The sequence below is a fragment of the Eurosta solidaginis genome, chromosome 2 (assembly GCF_040869045.1).
Source record: "Eurosta solidaginis isolate ZX-2024a chromosome 2, ASM4086904v1, whole genome shotgun sequence".
Classification (NCBI taxonomy): domain Eukaryota; kingdom Metazoa; phylum Arthropoda; class Insecta; order Diptera; family Tephritidae; genus Eurosta; species Eurosta solidaginis.
In genome coordinates this window covers 253,861,194-253,879,429 of record NC_090320.1, presented here as the reverse complement: position 1 = coordinate 253,879,429, position 18,236 = coordinate 253,861,194, and the positions used below count along the sequence as shown (strand labels likewise).

General features: G+C 39.3%; 1 protein-coding gene across 16 annotated transcripts in view; it reads right to left on the bottom strand.

The window, feature by feature from the left end:
* Positions 1-18,236, bottom strand: part of kek2 (kekkon 2) — an 894,871-nt gene that overhangs the window by 378,394 nt on the left and 498,241 nt on the right. For 2 of the 16 annotated variants that reach the window (XR_010949842.1, XR_010949840.1), the window contains one exon: positions 5,032-5,395. The exons of the other annotated variants lie outside the window; for them this stretch is intronic. The gene's annotated coding sequence lies outside the window, so the exon portion shown is untranslated. Of the gene's footprint in view, positions 1-5,031; positions 5,396-18,236 lie in introns of those variants that run through there. 16 annotated transcript variants of the gene reach the window in all.

Genomic DNA, 18,236 nt, shown 5'->3' with positions numbered 1-18,236 from the left:
ACATGGTTTGGATATGTCTTGCCCCATCCGCTAACTCTCAACCATGTGTCCGGTAATAAATTTCCTTCGTATAATGGTATTGTTTTTACTGCATCAGTTTCAGTATTAAAGGGTGTTACCAGTTTAAGGACAGCTATATCATAATAAATATTTCCTGGATACCCAGGATGAATATGTTTGCTCTGCACAAAGCTTTGTTGTCCTTCTTCTTCGAATATATTAGTTGCACCACCTTTAACTTTGAGATGAATCGGAAGTCTATCTGCTACGCAACGCGCCACTGTAACCACCGATGTTTCACTGATTAGGGAACCACTACATTCATAGCTGTCACAAAAATAAATTGCTACTGAATGGGCGCTGTACTTTATATATATATGCAACGCATTCGTTTCGCTTAAGACGCAGCTAAGCAGGAGAAAGAACAGCGCGAAATTCATTTTCGTTTAAAACTTCTACTACCTTTAAGAATAAAGTACACCGAAATAAATTTTGTGGACGCTATTTATACCTAAATGAGTTAAGTAAATAAAAAATAAGATTTCAGGAATTTGAAATAACAAAAATACATATAAATTTAAGTTAAAGCTAATCAAGGTAAATCTTGTTATACTCAGCGTGCTTTGCACACAGAATGTATTAACTTTGGTAACATAACGAGCATAAACGAATCGAGATAAATATAGACTTCCATATATCAAAATGCTGAGGATGAAAAAGGAATTGATTTAGCCATGAAAAAGGAAAAATATTAATTTATGAAAATGGGCATAGCACCGCCCTTTTATGACTAAATAATTTTATATCTCAATCAATTTTCTATTCTCAAAGAAAAATTAAATGATCGTAATAAGATTGGGTATACATATTTTCTATATAGTATGAAATATTTCTAAGAAAAATGGACGGGATCTGTTAAAAACCACGCCAGCTAGTCGTAGACTAGAATAATTAGCTATATCTTAGCGAAAAAAAGTTTGGTATCAATGATATTTCACTTATTAAGATTTATTGTAAGAGGAAATTAGGAGAAATTTTTTTAATGGGCGGTGCCACGCCCCTATTCCGATCAAGCATTACAAAATATATCTAGAACCTCAAAAAAAAAAAAACAAAATACTCTCGTAACGAAATTCGAAAAAGTAATTCATCTGCAAAGAACCGTGCAATTCAAACTCACGCTGAGTATATACTATTCGGTTACACCCAAACTTAGGCATCCTTACTTGCTTTTTGTTTGATTTAATTAGCTGAATAAACAAGTTTTGCTCTATCAAAAAAACAAATCAAATGTGTTTATTTATTTTATTAATTTATTCTAGCGAAATGAATTGAGGCATTTTGGTATACTTTATCAAAACAAAATTTCTTTGCAATTGTTTGTTTATTTATATGTGGGCGAATCCCAAATAAGGTCCATCACGAACCGAAAATAAAAAGTGGTTAGACTTTATTTCTATTACTTGGGGTTAAAATCAAATATTTGTGTGATGCGGAAATCAAATAGTTTATTCTTTCGCCTCATCCTGGACAGAGAAATATGATTTCAAATTTGGATGTTTTACTAATAAAATATAACGTATTTGCTTTATGTTGTGGCGCTCTTAAACCCAGATCTATATTTTTGCTTTTAATAAAATTTTGTCTAGACTTTTATTTAGCATTAAAAAAACTTTATAAAGCGGAGGTTTTATAAATTGATCCTGCCCTTATCTTTATTATTTTCCGAGTAAGCAAACGTCGACTTGAAATTAAAAAAACTTTCAGATGTTAAATAGGCCTGTTTACTACAATTTTTCTGGAAAGTTCGGGTATGATTTTTTATTGTTGTCTAAAATGTGTCAAGTCCATTACCTCTATTCCACTAGTTGATCCATATATATATGTATCTATATATATAAAAGAAAGTGGTGATAGTTACACTATTTATAACTCAAGAACGAATGAACCGGTTTGGGTGAAAATTGGTGAAGAGGTAGCTTAGCACCAGGAGACGGATATAGGACATTTTTATCTCGTTCTGGGCAGGGTCTTGAGATCAAAACGTGGACCTGGGTAATCCTGGGATGTGGTTGTACAATATGGCTATCAAATGTTGTTCTTGTTGTTGTTCCCGAGATGGTCGGTCTAGCACCGTAATGGTGCTGTGGTACCAGAGCGTACCGGGTCTGTATCCGGCAAAGGACCATCACTTCGATAACACTCCCCAAAGCCTTCGGGGAGCAACCTTATGTCTATCAAATGGAAGCTGTTAATGAGTACTTTGATACGGGGTACTTTTGGTAACCCTGTGTGACTAGGGTCTCGAGATATAGACCAAAACGTAGATCCGGGTACTCCTAGAATGCGTTTATAGCATATGGATAACAAATGAAAGCTGTCAATGAGTTCTGTGTTAGAGGGTTTATACAATATGGACATCAAATGAAAAATGTTGATGAGTGCTTTAGTACAGGGTAATTTTCATTCCTATTTGTGACTAGAGTCTCGAAATATAGGCCAAAACGTGGATAAGGGTAACACTAGGATATGGTTTTACATTATGGGCATCAAATTGATGTTGATGTATGCTTAAGTACAGAGTAAATTCTACACTGCTGGGTGACTAGGGTCTCGAGATATAGGGCAAAACGTGAACTCGTATACCCCTAGAATGTCTCTGTAATATAAATGAAAGCTGTTGATGAGGGATTTAAAGCAATTTTTATTGTGATATTCGATTTAGACGCATCAACCTGGCAAAACTGATAAAAATGCATGCGAAGCCGCATTTACATACGTCCTATTCGATCCGTTTTTAAGGAAAGTAGACCAGAGACGGACTGGGGCTTGGAATGGGACTGGAACAAAATAAATACCACCCTCTGGGACTGGCAATAAGGGATGAAGAAGAATGAGAATAACTTGAGAGAAGAGAAAAGAGGACAGGAGGATGAGACTAAGAAAGAGATAGAGTGAGATGAAGATAGAGATAAATGAAGCGAAAAAGGGACGGTGTGAGGAGGGAGGAGTGAATAAAAAGATTAGGGAAAAGTGAAGAGGAGGAGAGGGCAGAGTTGGATGGTAAAATCTTATTAAATGTATGCAGGTAGACCAAATTCAGGGCAGAACAACGTCTGCCGGGTCTACTAGTATATATATATATATATTATTTGTTGTCAGAAAGAGGTAATTTTACGCTATCAGCAGTGTATAAACTGCTAATTGATGCATGGAGATGTTAGAGTAATTTTACAAAAAATTACGAAAATTTAAATTGCTGTATCTCTTTTTTAATTTATATATACAAAGGATTATCTGAGGAAAATCTAAAATCAATCCTGATTTCAAAAAGATATGAATTTTAAAAGTTGATATAGGTTTATTGGTGTATTCAACAGTTTCATATAAATACACAAATGAAAGTAGTATAAACGAGCTTGAGTTTTTCTTGTGAATCGTTTACGCAAGTTGAAATGCGTGCGAATTTCGCGTCCGTTACCAAGGAATTGCCCATATGTGTTTGCAAAGTTGAATTGTGTTATAAAGTAGACACGTGTACAATGAATCAATATTTTTAATGAAAAGTATAATGGGGACACTTAATTAGTTTTGTCTGTTTTGAGACGCGTAAAAAAAAATAAGATTTCAAGAATTTGATATAAGAAAAATACATCTAAATTCAAGTTAAAGCTACACGAGCTAAATCTTGTTATACTCAGCGTGCTTTGCACACAGAATTTGGAAACATAACGGGCATAGACGGATCGATATAAATTTAGACTTCCATATATCAAAATGCTGAGGATGAAAAAAGAATTGATTTAGCCATGTCTATCCATCCGTCCATCCATCCGTCGGTGTACACGATATTTGAGTAAATATTGGGATTAAAATATTGAAATTTCGTATATGGGTTCATTTGCGCTCATCTCCCGTTGCTATTAAAATTGAGGGAAATCGGATGGTAACCACGCCCAATTTATACATATATAGCATTTTGGAAAACACGCAAAACCTGATTATTGAATATTAAAACTATAGATTTTTTCGAAAATGGGCGAGGCGCCGCCTACTTGTGATAAAATCAATTTTACAAATATTATTAATCATAAATAAAAACCCGTTAAACCTATCACAACAAAATTCGACAGAGAGGTTTCCTTTGCTATAAAGAATGCTTCGAAGAAAAGTTAATGAAATTTTTTATATTTTTATATAAAAGATTTTTAAAAGGGTCGCGGACGAATAAAATAAGCTATATCTTTGCAAACAAGAGCTTTATATCAATAGTGTTTCATTTTCCAAGTTAAAATATAACAACAAAATGAAAAAAATTTTATATGAATTAATCGGGGATTGCCCGTATTGTTTTAAATGTATGAACATTTATTTCAAGCAATTTTTAATTCTTATAATTTATTTAATAATTTGGGAAAATGATAAATAGAACAAAAAACAGCAATAAAAATGCATAACTTCAACACATAACTACATACGAATTATGTGATGTGTAAAAGATAATATAAGCAAAAGAAGGCAATTGGGAAAAACTTTACAACAACTAAGGCATGACGTAGCTGAATGCGTTTGTCTATAATTGTACTTAGGAGTCACGATATATACCAAACTTAGTTTCAACTTTCATAATAATGGTACTGTCAATAAGGCTAGAGGTATTCTTTCATTCGTCAAACGGTGGTCCAAAGAATTTAGTTACCCTTATGTAACTAAAGCACTTTTTACCAAAGCTGCAAACCGCTTCGAACCGAACCGGTTCATGAACCGAACCACCCACTATTTTAGGGCTTTGAACCTAACCACGAACCGAACCGTTTTTTTTTCTTAACTCCAAAAACCGAACCGAAAACCACCCAAAAAACGGTTCGGTTCGGTTCAAAATAGAGTTTCAGCAAAAATCGCTTAACTTATTTAATTCACCACTCTGCTTGAAAATACAATGCTAAGATAAAATTGCATACATTTTTTCTCGATGGAAACACCGTGAGTTGTCACTTTTGATAGTAATAAAAATAAACAAATTTACAAAATGAGTTCGGACCCGTTGCATAACAACTTTGTATATGAAAGAGCTTTTTCATTTTTCATTTATAACATTTTTTATACCATTCATGAAAATGAAATGGTATATTAATTTCGTCACGAATCCCAAAATTGTGAGTCCTTAAAGGAAAATAAATAGACCCACCATTAAGTGTACCGAAATAATCAGGATGAAGAGCTGAGTTGATTTAGCCATGTCCGTCTGTCTGTTTGTATCCAAACTAGTCCCTCAATTTTTAAGATATCGTGATAAAATTTGGTTGGCGGGTGTATTTAGGTGTCCGATTAGCCATTTGTCGGAACCGGCCGGATCGGACCACTATAGCATATATCCTCCATACAACAGATTTTTCTGAAAAAGAGGATTTTGGTCAATTCATCAGATTGAAGCGTCAAACATCACCATATGCTTTCGTATATTGCACTAATTGTTGTCTAAAAAATGGATGGGATCGGTCGTATATATAGCATATATCCCCCACAACAGATTGTTAAGATAAGGAACTTTTCGCAATTTCTGCCCCATTTTAACAGCTATAAGCTTCAAATTTCACCAATTGCTTACGTATATAGCATAAATTGTTGTGGGAAAAAATCATAGAGATCGGTGGTATATATAGTATATATCTCATACAACCGATTATTCAAATAAGAAACTTTTCGCAATTTCTGCCCCATTTTAACAGCTAGAAGCTTCAAATTTCACCAAATGCTTACGCATATAGCATATATTGTTGTCTGAAAAAATCATAGGGATCGGTGGTATATATATTATATACCCCATATAAACTGTAATTTTTGCCCCTTTTTTACGGCTAGAAGCTTAAAATTTCATCAAATAATTACGTTTACGTCATATATTGATTCGTAGTCACAGTTTTTACATGCAGACAACAAAAAACGTGAAACTTTGCATCCTCACACAAAGTACCTACCTTTTTTTATACTCAGTTGAGCAGAGCTCACAGAGTATATTAAGTTTGATTGGATAACGGTTGGTTGTACATATATAAAGGAATCGAGATAGATATAGACTTCCATATATCAAAATAATCAGGATCGAAAAAAAATTTTATTGAGCCATGTCCGTCCGTCCGTCCGTCCGTCCGTCCGTTAACACGATAACTTGAGTAAATTTTGAGGTATCTTGATGAAATTTGGTATGTAGATTCCTGAGCACTCATCTCAGATCGCTATTTAAAATGAACGATATCGGACTATAACCACGCCCACTTTTTCGATATCGAAAATTTCGAAAAACCGAAAAAGTGCGATAATTCATTACAAAAGACAGATAAAGCGACGAGACTTGGTAGATGAGTTGAACTTATGACGCAGAATTAGTAAAATTTTGGACAATGGGCGTGGCACCGCCCACTTTTAAAAGAAGGTAATTTAGAAGTTTTGCAAGCTGTAATTTGGCAGTCGTTGAAGATATCATGATGAACTTTGGCAGGAACGTTACTGCTATTACTATATGTACGCTCAATAAAAATTAGCAAAATCGGAGAAGGACCACGCCTACTTTTAAAAAAAAATTTTTTTTAAAGTAAAATTTTAACAAAAAATTTAATATCTTTACAGTATATAAGTAAATTATGTCAACATTCAACTCCAGTAATGATATGGTGCAACAAAATACAAAAATAAAAGAAAATTTCAAAATGGGCGTGGCTCCGCCCTTTTTCATTTAATTTGTCTAGGATACTTTTAACGCCATAATGCGAACAAAAACTAACCACTCCTTTTGAAATTTGGTAGGGGCATAGATTTTATAACGTTAACTGATTTCTGTGAAAATGGGCGAAATCGGTTTATGCCACGCCCAGTTTTTATACACAGTCGTCTGTCTGTCCTTCCGCATGGCCGTTAACACGATAACTTGAGCAAAAATCGGCATATCTTTAATGAACTTAGTTCACGTGCTTACTTGAACTCACTTTATCTTGGTATGAAAAATGAACGAAATCCGACTATGACCACGCCCACTTTTTCGATATCGAAAATTACGAAAAATGAAAAAAATGCCATAATTCTATACCAAATATGAAACAAGTGATGAAACATGGTAAGGTAATTGGATTGTTTTATTGACGCGAAATATAACTTTAGAAAAAACTTTATAAAATGGTTGTGACACCTACCATATTAAGTAGAAGAAAATTAAAAAAGTTCTGCAGGGCGAAATAAAAAACCCTTAAAATCTTGGCAGGTACTACATATATAAATAAATTAGCGGTATCCAACACATGATGTTCTGGGTCACCCTGGTCCACATTTTGGTCGATGTCTGGAAAATGCCTTCACATATACAACTACCACCACTCCCTTTTAAAACTCTCATTAATACCTTTAATTTGATACCCATATCGTACAAACTCATTCTAGAGCCACCCCTATATCGCGAAAAGGCGTCCACCTATAGAATTAACCCTCACGCCCTTTTAAAATACTCATTAACACCTTTCATTTGATACAAACATATTCTAAAGTCACCCCTGGTCCACCTTTATGGCAATATCTCGAAAAGGCGAACACCTATAGAACGAAGGCCCACTCCCTTTTAAAAATACTCATTAACACCTTTAATTTGATACCCATATCTTACAAACATATTCTAAAGTCACCCCTGGTCCACCTTTATGGCGATATCTCGAAAAGGCGAACACCTATAGAACGAAGGCCCACTCCCTTTTAAAAATACTCATTAACACCTTTCTTTTGATACCCATATTGTACAAACAAATTCTAGGGTCACCCCTGGTCCACCTTTATGGCGATATCTCGAAACGGCGTCCACCTATGGAACTAAGGATTACTCCCTTTTAAAATACTCATTAACACCTTTCGTTTGATACCCATATCGTACAAACGCATTCTAGAGTCACCCCTGGTCCACCTTTATGGCGATATCTCGAAAAGGCGTCCACCTATGGAACTAAGGATTACTCCCTTTTAAAATACTCATTAACACCTTTCATCTGATACCCATATCGTACAAACGCATTCTAGAGTCAACCCTGATCCACCTTTATGGATATATCCCTAAATGGCGACCACCTATAGAACTAAGGCCCACTCCCTCATAAAATACTCTTTAATGCCTTTCATTTGATACACATGTCATACAAACACATTCCAGGTTTTCCCTCGGTTCATTTTCCTTCATGGTTATTTTCCCTTATGTTGTCACCATAGCTCTCAACTGAGTATGTAATGTTCGGTTACACCCGAACTTAACCTTCCTTACTTGTTTTATTTTAAATTTATCTTAAAAATTGCTTAGGTATGTACATCCTTTCGCTATATATTTCTTATCTTATAGAGCCGATTATTTGGATATTACGAATGCGATAAAATTAGCCCCATTTATGAAAGGTATGAAGTCTTCGGCTTCAGCCGAAGACAGTCCCGTTCTTACTTGTTCATTTATAACATATTCCGAACTATAACACAAGCCACATACATATATGTATAATTATAAAGTTAATCAAATTTTTATAAATTTTCGAAAGTTTTTATTAACAGTTTTTAGAAAATGTCTGAATGTGCAGTCTTGAAGCTTATTCAATTGTAGTGCAATAGTGTGCAAGTTTAAAATAGATGAGAATTACCCTTAATTTTGTAAAAAAAAAATTCCCCGAGGGTGTTGCCCATATCTTCCATATAAATACAAATTTCGTTCATGCGGTGTATGGAAAAAATGCGAACACCCTCTTGAAACTTGCACATTATTACACTTCAGTTAGATGAGCTACAAAACTGCACACTCAGAAAATTTTTTAAAGTTTTTAAGTCTGAAAAACTGATGAAAATTTGGTTAGTTGTTGGGAGCTTCGTGTAAGCTTTGAAATGTATATATATATAGTTTGTGTTATACTTAGAAGGATATTTTAAATTGGAATTATTAAAAACTAATAAATAAACATAATTTGGGTTCAATATCGTTTTAAAGGGAGACCATATTATCTTTCACATAACCGTATATCAACATTTATAAGCTCAATGCCTAACAAAAGCTAGGAAGACATTTACATTTTCATGAATATCTTTTAGTTTGTGTAGTAATCTCGCATCTAAAATTTAGTATGTATATTTTGTATGTATATTGAAAGCTGCAAATTTAATAGACTTTCTTCTCTTAAAAATACTACTATTTTCATATGTGCAGAATATATGCGTTGTAAATACTCCCTATAGGTGTAGTCACGTATTCTACTATTTTCGTTCCTTACATTTTATAATAATAAGCAAACCGCTTTGATAAGTTTTATAAATAAATATATACATGGATTTGATCTCAATAACTATATTTGGTTTGTATGCTTAGTAGGTACATATCGATGGTTGGTTGCACCCAGATCCCAAGTGACGAATTTCAAATTTTGTATACTACTGAAACTAGTATTAAACGTTTCATGCAGATAGACTTGAATCAGTAAAAAAGCAATTTCTACTTTTCTTTTTAAGATATTTTCCGTGGGACTCTGCGTATAATCTTCCACGTTATACTAGTCGATTGAAGCTTATCAATCTCCGAACTCTTGCAAGTCGTAGAGAAATGCTAAGCGTAATATTTATGGCTAACTACTGAATGGAATGATTTGTAGCCCAATTCTCTTGAACGAAGTAAATTTTAACGTCCCACCCCGAGTGTCGAGCCATTACAAACCTCATCTTTTTAAGCAGTGTAGAACTAATTTCGAAATAAAGGAACCTTTTCGGTGTTCGCACGTCTACCCTCTGTCTAAGTCTGCATTGCAGTCAGCCGATACAGATCTTGCCCTTGGCTTGCAAAAGGACGCCAACAGCTTCGTCCACTTCAATGGCTGCCATCTTCTGTTCGCGCTGGTTTGCCGAGAAAATAGACACACGAACCTGTCCCGTCATTTCCCCGCCAGCAGCTTTCCTAACAGCCTCGGCAATTTCTTCGGCGGTCGCCAGATAATCCATGCCCATCACCTCTATCCGCATTCGCCGTGTAATCTACTTGGTTTCACCCTCTTCTCCAGCAGCGCTTCCTATCGCTTGGACGAATTCTTATTCATCGCCACAACGTGCAGTTTCGATAAGTACACTCCCGGATTTGGTTTTTCGGACGGAGGGTATGACGGTACATGTATCTTCACGCCCAAGCTCGCCCCGGATGGCTCCTACGACTTCGGCGTAGTTCTTTCCCTTGGCTGGTCTAACTATGAAAGTTGCGGCCCGTCTGTTTATGGACTTGCCTTTTCTTTTTGCCTTCTTGGCTTGCCCAGGTGATGTCCTTTGTTCTTTCTCAGGGCGTGGTTTGGCTTTCCGGTTCCTTACGGTCGTCCATGTTTCACCCGAGATTGTCTTCGCGGAACCCTCATCGCACTTTCTCTTGGCCTCCGAGGCCCCCCGTTGCTAGCTAGAGTTCATTCGTGCTCTTTTGTTCACTCGAGCCGCTTTCGGTTCGGTTTACTCTGCCCTTTTACCCTCTAATAAAGAGCGCGTGCGACTCAGTGTCTTTTCAAGTTGTGCCACGCCGTTCTTTATGTCCATCGACACATTTTTCTGGTTGGCCGCAGCAGCCTGCATGCTGCGCAGAACCAATCCTGCATACTCGAGGACGTCAACTTGACTTGTCCTCCCCGGTTTTGCACCGCATACGGAGGTTTCCCGCCCGTCATTGCCGTCACCTTGCTGTCCAGGGGTAGATGGGGTGGCATCAAATTTCCTACTGCTTTCTCTAGCTTTTGTCCCCCCTTGCGTTCGCCGTGGGGTGTCCCTGGCCATTGCTGACCCGCCACCTTGTTTCTCTGCTGGTGCTATCGTCGCATTGCTAGCGGCTTTTAACACCGCCGATTGGAGCAACTTGCTCCTCCTTTGAAAAGCGGTTACGCCGCTATCATTAACCTCGTTACTTTTACGTGTTTAAATTGTTTGGCTCATTTCTTTTCAGTTGGGTCTCCGCTCCAAGCCGCTATCTCCGCCCAATGTGCAGTCGCCGTTTTAGATTCCCGTGGTTATCTTTGCATATGCAGGGAGGCCACGCGAGGGTTGACACAGGTCCTTATGAAAGTCTGTGTTCAGAGCCAGAATCCGGCGTAAGTCAGGAGTCATCTCAACTGAGCCTGCACCGCCAACTTAATGGTGATGTGACTTCGAACGTACTTGGAGACCTGCCAAGGTTTTAACGAGACGGAGACGAAGACGATATTAGCCCACCTTCCGTTTAGACGAGGTATACCCTCCGCTACTAAGATGGTAGAATACCGTCCATGCCAGCCCAAAGCAATCTTTTCCGTAACATTTTCCAGTTTTCGCCGTCAGGATCTTACTGGGCTCGATCCTGAGGATGTATATTGAAGTTTTAGGGCGGCACCCACTCGCCCTGCCACCAAGATTCATTGGGTATGTTTGGCCTTTTGAGCCACGCCCCTCTCTATGGTCGCTCTTGGTCGGGGACTGATTATTGGTTATTCGCAGCTAACCTGCTAGAGGCAGTTCACGATCCGCCACCTTGTGACCCCGGTGGAGCCCTGAGCTCAGCCTTTACCCTATTTTTATTATTATAATTTTTTATTATTATTATTATTATTAGTATTATTATTATTATTATTACTATAAGAGGAAAATAGAAGAGAAATTTTAGAGCCTCAACAAAAAAATGTATCTGTCGTAACAAAATTCGAAAAAGTAATTTATCTGAAATGAACTGTACAATTCAAACTCACGCTCAGTATATAATATTCGGTTACACCCAAACTTGGACACCCTTAGTTGTTTATTGTTTCTTTTAATTAGCTGAACAAAGAGATTTTGCTCTACCAAAAAAAAAAATCAAATGTGTTTATTTATTTTATTGATTTATTCAAGCGAATTGAAATTACGCATTTTGCTATACTTTTTCAAAAAAAAAAAAAAATACTTTGCAATTGTTTGTTTATTTATACGTGGGCGATTCCCAAATGAAGTCCATCATGAACCGAAAATGAAAAGTGGTCAGACTTTACTTCTACACTTGGGGTAAAATATTTGTATGATTTGTAAATCAAATAGTTATTATTTCACCTCATTCTGGACAGAGAATTATGATTTCAAATTTGGATGTTTTACTAACAAAATATAACGTCCTTTCTTTATATTATTGCGCTGTTATACCCAGATATATATTTTTGCTTTTAATAAAATTTTGTCTAGACTTTTAGTTAGAACTAAAAAACTTTGGAAAACGGAGGTTTTAGAAATTGATCCTGCCCTTATCCTTATTATTTCCCTAGTAAGCAAATGTCGGCTTGAAATTGAAGAAGCTTTCAGATGTTAAATATGTCTGTTTACTAAAAATTTTCCGGAAAGTTCGGGTAACATTTTTTATGGTGTCTAAAATGTGTCAAGTCCATTACCTCTGTCCCATTAGTTGATCCGTATATATATATATATTATATGTTGTCAGAAATAGGGAATTTCGCACTTTCAAGAGTGTATAAACAGTTAATTGATTCTTGGAGATGTTAGAGAAATCTTACAAAATATGAGGAAAATTTAAATTGTTGAATCCCTTTTTTAATTTATATCTACAAAGGATTATCTTAGGAAAATCTAAAATCAGTTCTGATTTCAACAAGGTATGAATTTTAAAGATTGATATAGGTTTTATTGGTGTATCCGACAATTTCATATGCCTCGCCACATGCAATTCGCGTGTTCCCCCTACTGAGCATCTGGCTGCTTTATGAGCACCTCGCGTAAGCTCCCTTCTGAGCTCCTCACGATGGCCCCCCACTGGGCACACTTATATAAATTCTTAAACAACATTATATTATAAATGAAATTGTAATGCGTACAATTATATATAATTTATTTTAATTCTTTGCTTGTAAGTTTATGTACGTTCTGTTCTTGTAATTGAATCTATTCTTCTTAGCAGTCGACCGCTTTGTTTTTGAGTCGACTATAATTTTAAATAAAATAATAACAAGTAAGGAAGGCTAAGTTCGGGTGTAACCGAATATTACATACTCAGTTGAGAGCTATGGATACAAAATAAGGGAAATCACCATGTAGGAAAATGAACCAAGGGTAGCCCTGGAATGGTTTGTATGACATGTGTATCAAATGGTAGGTATTAAAAGAGTATTTTAAGCCTACACACATAGTTCTATGGGTGGACGCTATTTAGGTATATCGCCATAAGGGTGGCCAGGGTGACTCAAGAATTAATTTGTACAATGTGGGTATCAAATGAAAGGTGTTAATGAGTATTTTAAAAGGGCGTGGGCCTTAGTTATATAAGTGTACGCCTTTTCGAGATATCGCTGTACAGGTGGACCAGGGGCGACTCTAGAATTTGTTTGTATGAAATCGGTAACAAATGAAAGTTGTTAATGAGTATTTTAAAGGGGCGTGGGCCCTATTTCTATAGGTGGACGCCTTTTCGAGATATCGCTATAAAGGTGGACCAGGGTTGACTCTAGAATGCGTTTGTAAATATGGGTATCAAATTAAAGGTGTAATGAGTATTTTAAAAGGGCGTGGGCCTTAGTTCTGTAAGTGTACGCCTTTTCGAGATATCGCTGTACAAGTGGACCAGGGGCGACTCTAGAATTTGTTTGTACGAAATCGGTAACAAATGAAAAGGTTGTTAATGAGTATTTTAAAGGGCGTGGGCCCTATTTCTATAGGTGGACGCCTTTTCGAGATATCGCTATAAAGGTGGACCACCGTGACTCTAGAATTTATTTGTACGATATCGGTATCAAGTAAAAGGTGTTAATGAGTATTTTATAAGGGCGTTGGCCTTAGTTCTATAGGTGGACGCCTTTTTGAGATATCGCCATAAAGGTGGACCAGGGTTGACTCTAGAATGCGTTTGTAAAATATGGGTATCAAATGAAAGGTGTAATGAGTATTTTAAAAGGGAGTGGTGGTAGTTGTATATGTGAAGGCGTTTTCGAGATATCGACTAAAATGTGGACCAGGGTGACCCTGAACATCATCTGTCGGGTATCGCTAATTTATTTATATATGTGTTACCACGAACTAGGGTAGGCACCTTGTCGTTGGTGTGAGGGCTTAGCCGAACTCTATAGCGCCCGACTATGAGGCGGAGCTGTTTAGGATTGACATCTACACCCTTTCGCCTCATAGGAGGCCGGCGGGATATCGGTGACCAAGAACTGCCAACCCCTAATCCAGGGTGTTATGCGGACCGTTCCAATTGGACGATTTGCAGCCAGGGGATAAATTCGGCTGTATTCGAACGGAGCCTTCCAGATACTGGGCCACCTCGGGAATTATTACCAGAGTAAGGGGCGCTGCTGTGGCGGGCGGTTCTTTCCTGTTGTTGTTGTTGTTGTAGTAGCGATAAGGTTGCTCCCCGAAGGCTTTGGGGAGTGTTATCGATGTGATGGTCCTTTGCCGGATAAAGATCCGGTACGCTCCGGTACCACAGCACCATAAAGGTGCTAGCCCGGCCATCTCTGGAACGATTTATATGGCCACATTAAACCTTCAGGCCATTCCCCCCTCCCCACCCCCAAGTTCCATGAGGAGCTTGTGGTCGCCAGAACCTCGTCTGTTAGTGAAGCAGGATTCACCGCGTATTGGCGAGGTTGACAATTAGGTTCGGAGAAGCTATATATTGCGCTGGCAACCTGAAGGGTTGCGTTACACAACCCCTTGAATCTGGTGTTTTAGTCGCCTTCTATGACAGGCATACCTACCGCGGGTATATTCTGATCCCCTAATCCGCTGGGGCAGCGGTTCTTTCCTCGTATATAATACTGGACCGCTGAGCCCGCCTTGTCGGGCAGGTGGTCGTACGGTCGAAGGCAGTTTAAAAGGTTTGCTGCGAGCAACCCTCTGTTCTGCAACCAGTTCGAAGAGGAAGAAGCGTCGAGTGGCAGAATGAAAAGGAAACGTTTGGCGGAAGGCGACAAGCCTGCCTTCAAGAGGCTGAAAGGACCCAGCCATAGAGCCGCGAGGCAGGGCATTCGCATAGACAGGACAAGTAGGCCAAAAGCTGTAAGAGAGATGGGCTCCAATAGCGAGGTAGCAACTACCTCGAAAGCAGCGGGTCAGAGGGAAGTTCCAATTACGGAAGTAGGAGATAAGCCAAAGGGAGATAACGCTAAGACTCCGGATTTCTTGCAGGCGCTAAAGGGAGTTAACGCTAAGGCTCCGGCTTTCTCGGAAGTGCTAAAGGGAGATTACACTAAGACTCCTGCTTTTCCCGAGAAGATGAGTGATGTGGCAAAGCAGTCACTGACTGTGGCGCTGGTTGATCGTAGCAGTCCTTTCGGACAAATGACTACTGAAAGGTGGAGATCTGTGGAAAGGGAGGTTATTAGCTTAACGCTTAAGATGAGGCGGGAACAACCAAGTAATCCCCTTCCAACCTTTGATTCGGGGGGATGGTAAAATGGTGTGAAGATGATAGCGTGCGACAACATCGCGAGTTTGCGGTGGCTGGAAGAAGTGGTTCCAAACCTCCAAAGGCAAGGCACGAACGCGCGGTTTGAGGTGGTGGATAAAGCGTAAATCCCTACGATACCAAAAATTAAGGTATGAATACCATGCGTGATGAAGTCGGAGGATACACTGCGACTTCTGCATAATCAGAATCCGAACATACCGACACAGGATTGGAAGGTACTTACTGTATCTCGGCCTACCGAGGATGGTCAGTTCTACATCTTCCAAATAAACAAGCAGGTGGAGGATATTTTGCACACGCAGCTTGGCAAAATGTCCTTTGGCACTGGCAAAATTTACATGCGACTCAGGAAAAGAAGTCCCGAGGATAAAACCCTAATACGCTGGAGGTGGGCGAAGTCGAAAAGGACCTCAAGAGCCTAAGGGAAAAAAGACAGGCGGAGGTCACCGACGTCACCACGAACGTGCTAGAAGAGGACCAACCGCTAAATGGTACTGTGACTCGCACAGAGGAACACCTGGCACAACAGTCACGAGAGGCTGAAGGGGGCCTCGAATACTCTAAACGAAAAGGGCAAGGGGAGGACGATGGCGTCAAGACGAAGGTGCTGGAGGGGGAAAAAGAGCCCAATGGTGCTGCGAGTCCTACAGATAAACCTCCAACACAGTAAAGTGGCGCCGAGCGATCTCCTCCCAACCCTTGAGGAGGGATCGTTTGACGTCGGGCTGATCCAGGAGCCGTGGCTCTCATAAGGAGCAAAGGTTTCTGGACTTAGCGCGCGCGGGTTTGGCGTTTACTACGCGCAAACGGAAGGACGGGTGCTAGCTGTAGTAATGGTAAGGAAACAGCTGCATTCATATATGCTGCTTAACTACATCACTGAAGATCTCGTAGCGGTGACCGTTGAGCAAAAAATAAGCAGGCATTTATCCTGGCGTCCTGCTACATGGCCCATGCTGCGGAGGTTCCAGGGATGGAGTGCAAAAGCTAGTACAGGAGGAAAGGTGCAAAGGGCGGTTGGTCATAGGCGCAGATGCAAATGCGCACCACAATGCGTGGGGAGGAGCAGATACGAACGAGAGAGGCGAATCTCTGTTTTGTTACATCCTGCAAACCAATTTGCATATAGCCAACAGGAGTAATGTCCCTACATACATTGATCCAACATTCAGCAATGTTCTGGATATTACATTGAGCTCTGAGCGTGATATATCAAGGTATGTTTGGATGGTTCTTGATAGATCATCCTTCTCTGACCATGCGTATATCAGCTTCAGCATCCCCCTAAAGAGGGTAGAGAAGGGAGGAAGCTTTAGAAACCTAGATCAACGAACTGGAATAAATTCCAGAAACATGTAGAAACAAAACTGGGACAACCCGAAGATGTTGCTAATGTAGAGGAACTGGATGAGTCGAATGAATTCCTAACAAGGACGCTTATGACTGCGTATAGCAAAATTTGCCCTCTAAGAAGATTCAGAGGAAAATCAAAGCCGCCATGGTGGAGCAAACAGCTGAGTATTTTAAGAAGGAAGTTAAAAGAAATGTTTAAGCTCGCAACGACCGCGGAAAGTGAAGCGTGTCGGGACGAGTACAGGGATCTACTGACGATCTACAAGCGTGAAATTACAAGAGCGAAGAGAAAGTCATGGAAAAGTTTCTTTACGGACATAGAGTGCTCCAGCGAAACAGCACGGTTGAAAAAAGTCCTAGCAAAGGGAAACATAGTCCAAGGACTAATAAAGAAAGAGAACGGGGAGGTGCTTCTCGATACATATTTTCCATCGGGAGACGGTTTAGAAGAGCCAGCAGACATCACTCACACATCGATCACGGAGCTAGCAGTGCCGGGCTTGGTGACCGATACCAAGATCGAGTGGGCAGTGAAGACGTTTTCTAAGTTTAAATCGCCGGGCCCAGATGGTATTTTCCCGGCCATGCTACAAGTCTCAAGTAGGGTGGTCGTGGAATGGCTTAAAATAATATTCGATGGGTGCATAAGACTGAATCATGTACCGCACTCTTGGAGAACTGCTCGTGTAGCTTTTCTACCAAAGGCGAGTAAGATCGGTCACGTATATCACAAAGACTATAGCCCCATTACCTTAACATCATTTCTGCTCAAAACCTTTGAGAGGCTGATAGATGTGTACATAAAGTCCAACGTGGATGAAAAGCTGCTCTCCACAACACAGCATGCGTACACCAAAGGCAAGTGGGTAGACACCGCATTCCATAGGGTGGTAATAAGCATAGAGAAATCCCTGGAATATAAGGAGTATGCTCTAGGAGTATTCTTGGACATTGCCGGGTCTTTTAATAATGTTGCAAAATGGGCGATTATGGATGGATCGGCTGCATGTTAAACTGCAGAAAGATTACATCACAATGGGGATTGTACGAGGTCACGAAATCAGTGGACAGGGGCACGCCGCAGGGAGGGGTGCTATCACCTCTGCTGTGGACGCTGGTCATCAACCAACTGATCAGGCAATTCGATGAGGGACCCGTAAAATTTAAGGCTTACGCAGATGACGTTGCAATTGTCAAAAGTGGAAAGTGCCTTCCAACGATTAGTTCTTTGATGGATCGGGCGCTTCGGGATATTCATACTTGGGCATCTAATATCGGGTGGAAAGTCAATGCGGAGAAGACGGATATGGTCTTGTTAACAAAGAGGTACAAGGTCCCAAATTGGACCAGGCCTAAATTAGGAGGGGTGACCTTACAGGAGAAACCTTGCACAAAATATCTAGGAATCATCCTAGGCAGTAAGCTGTCATGGAGGCTC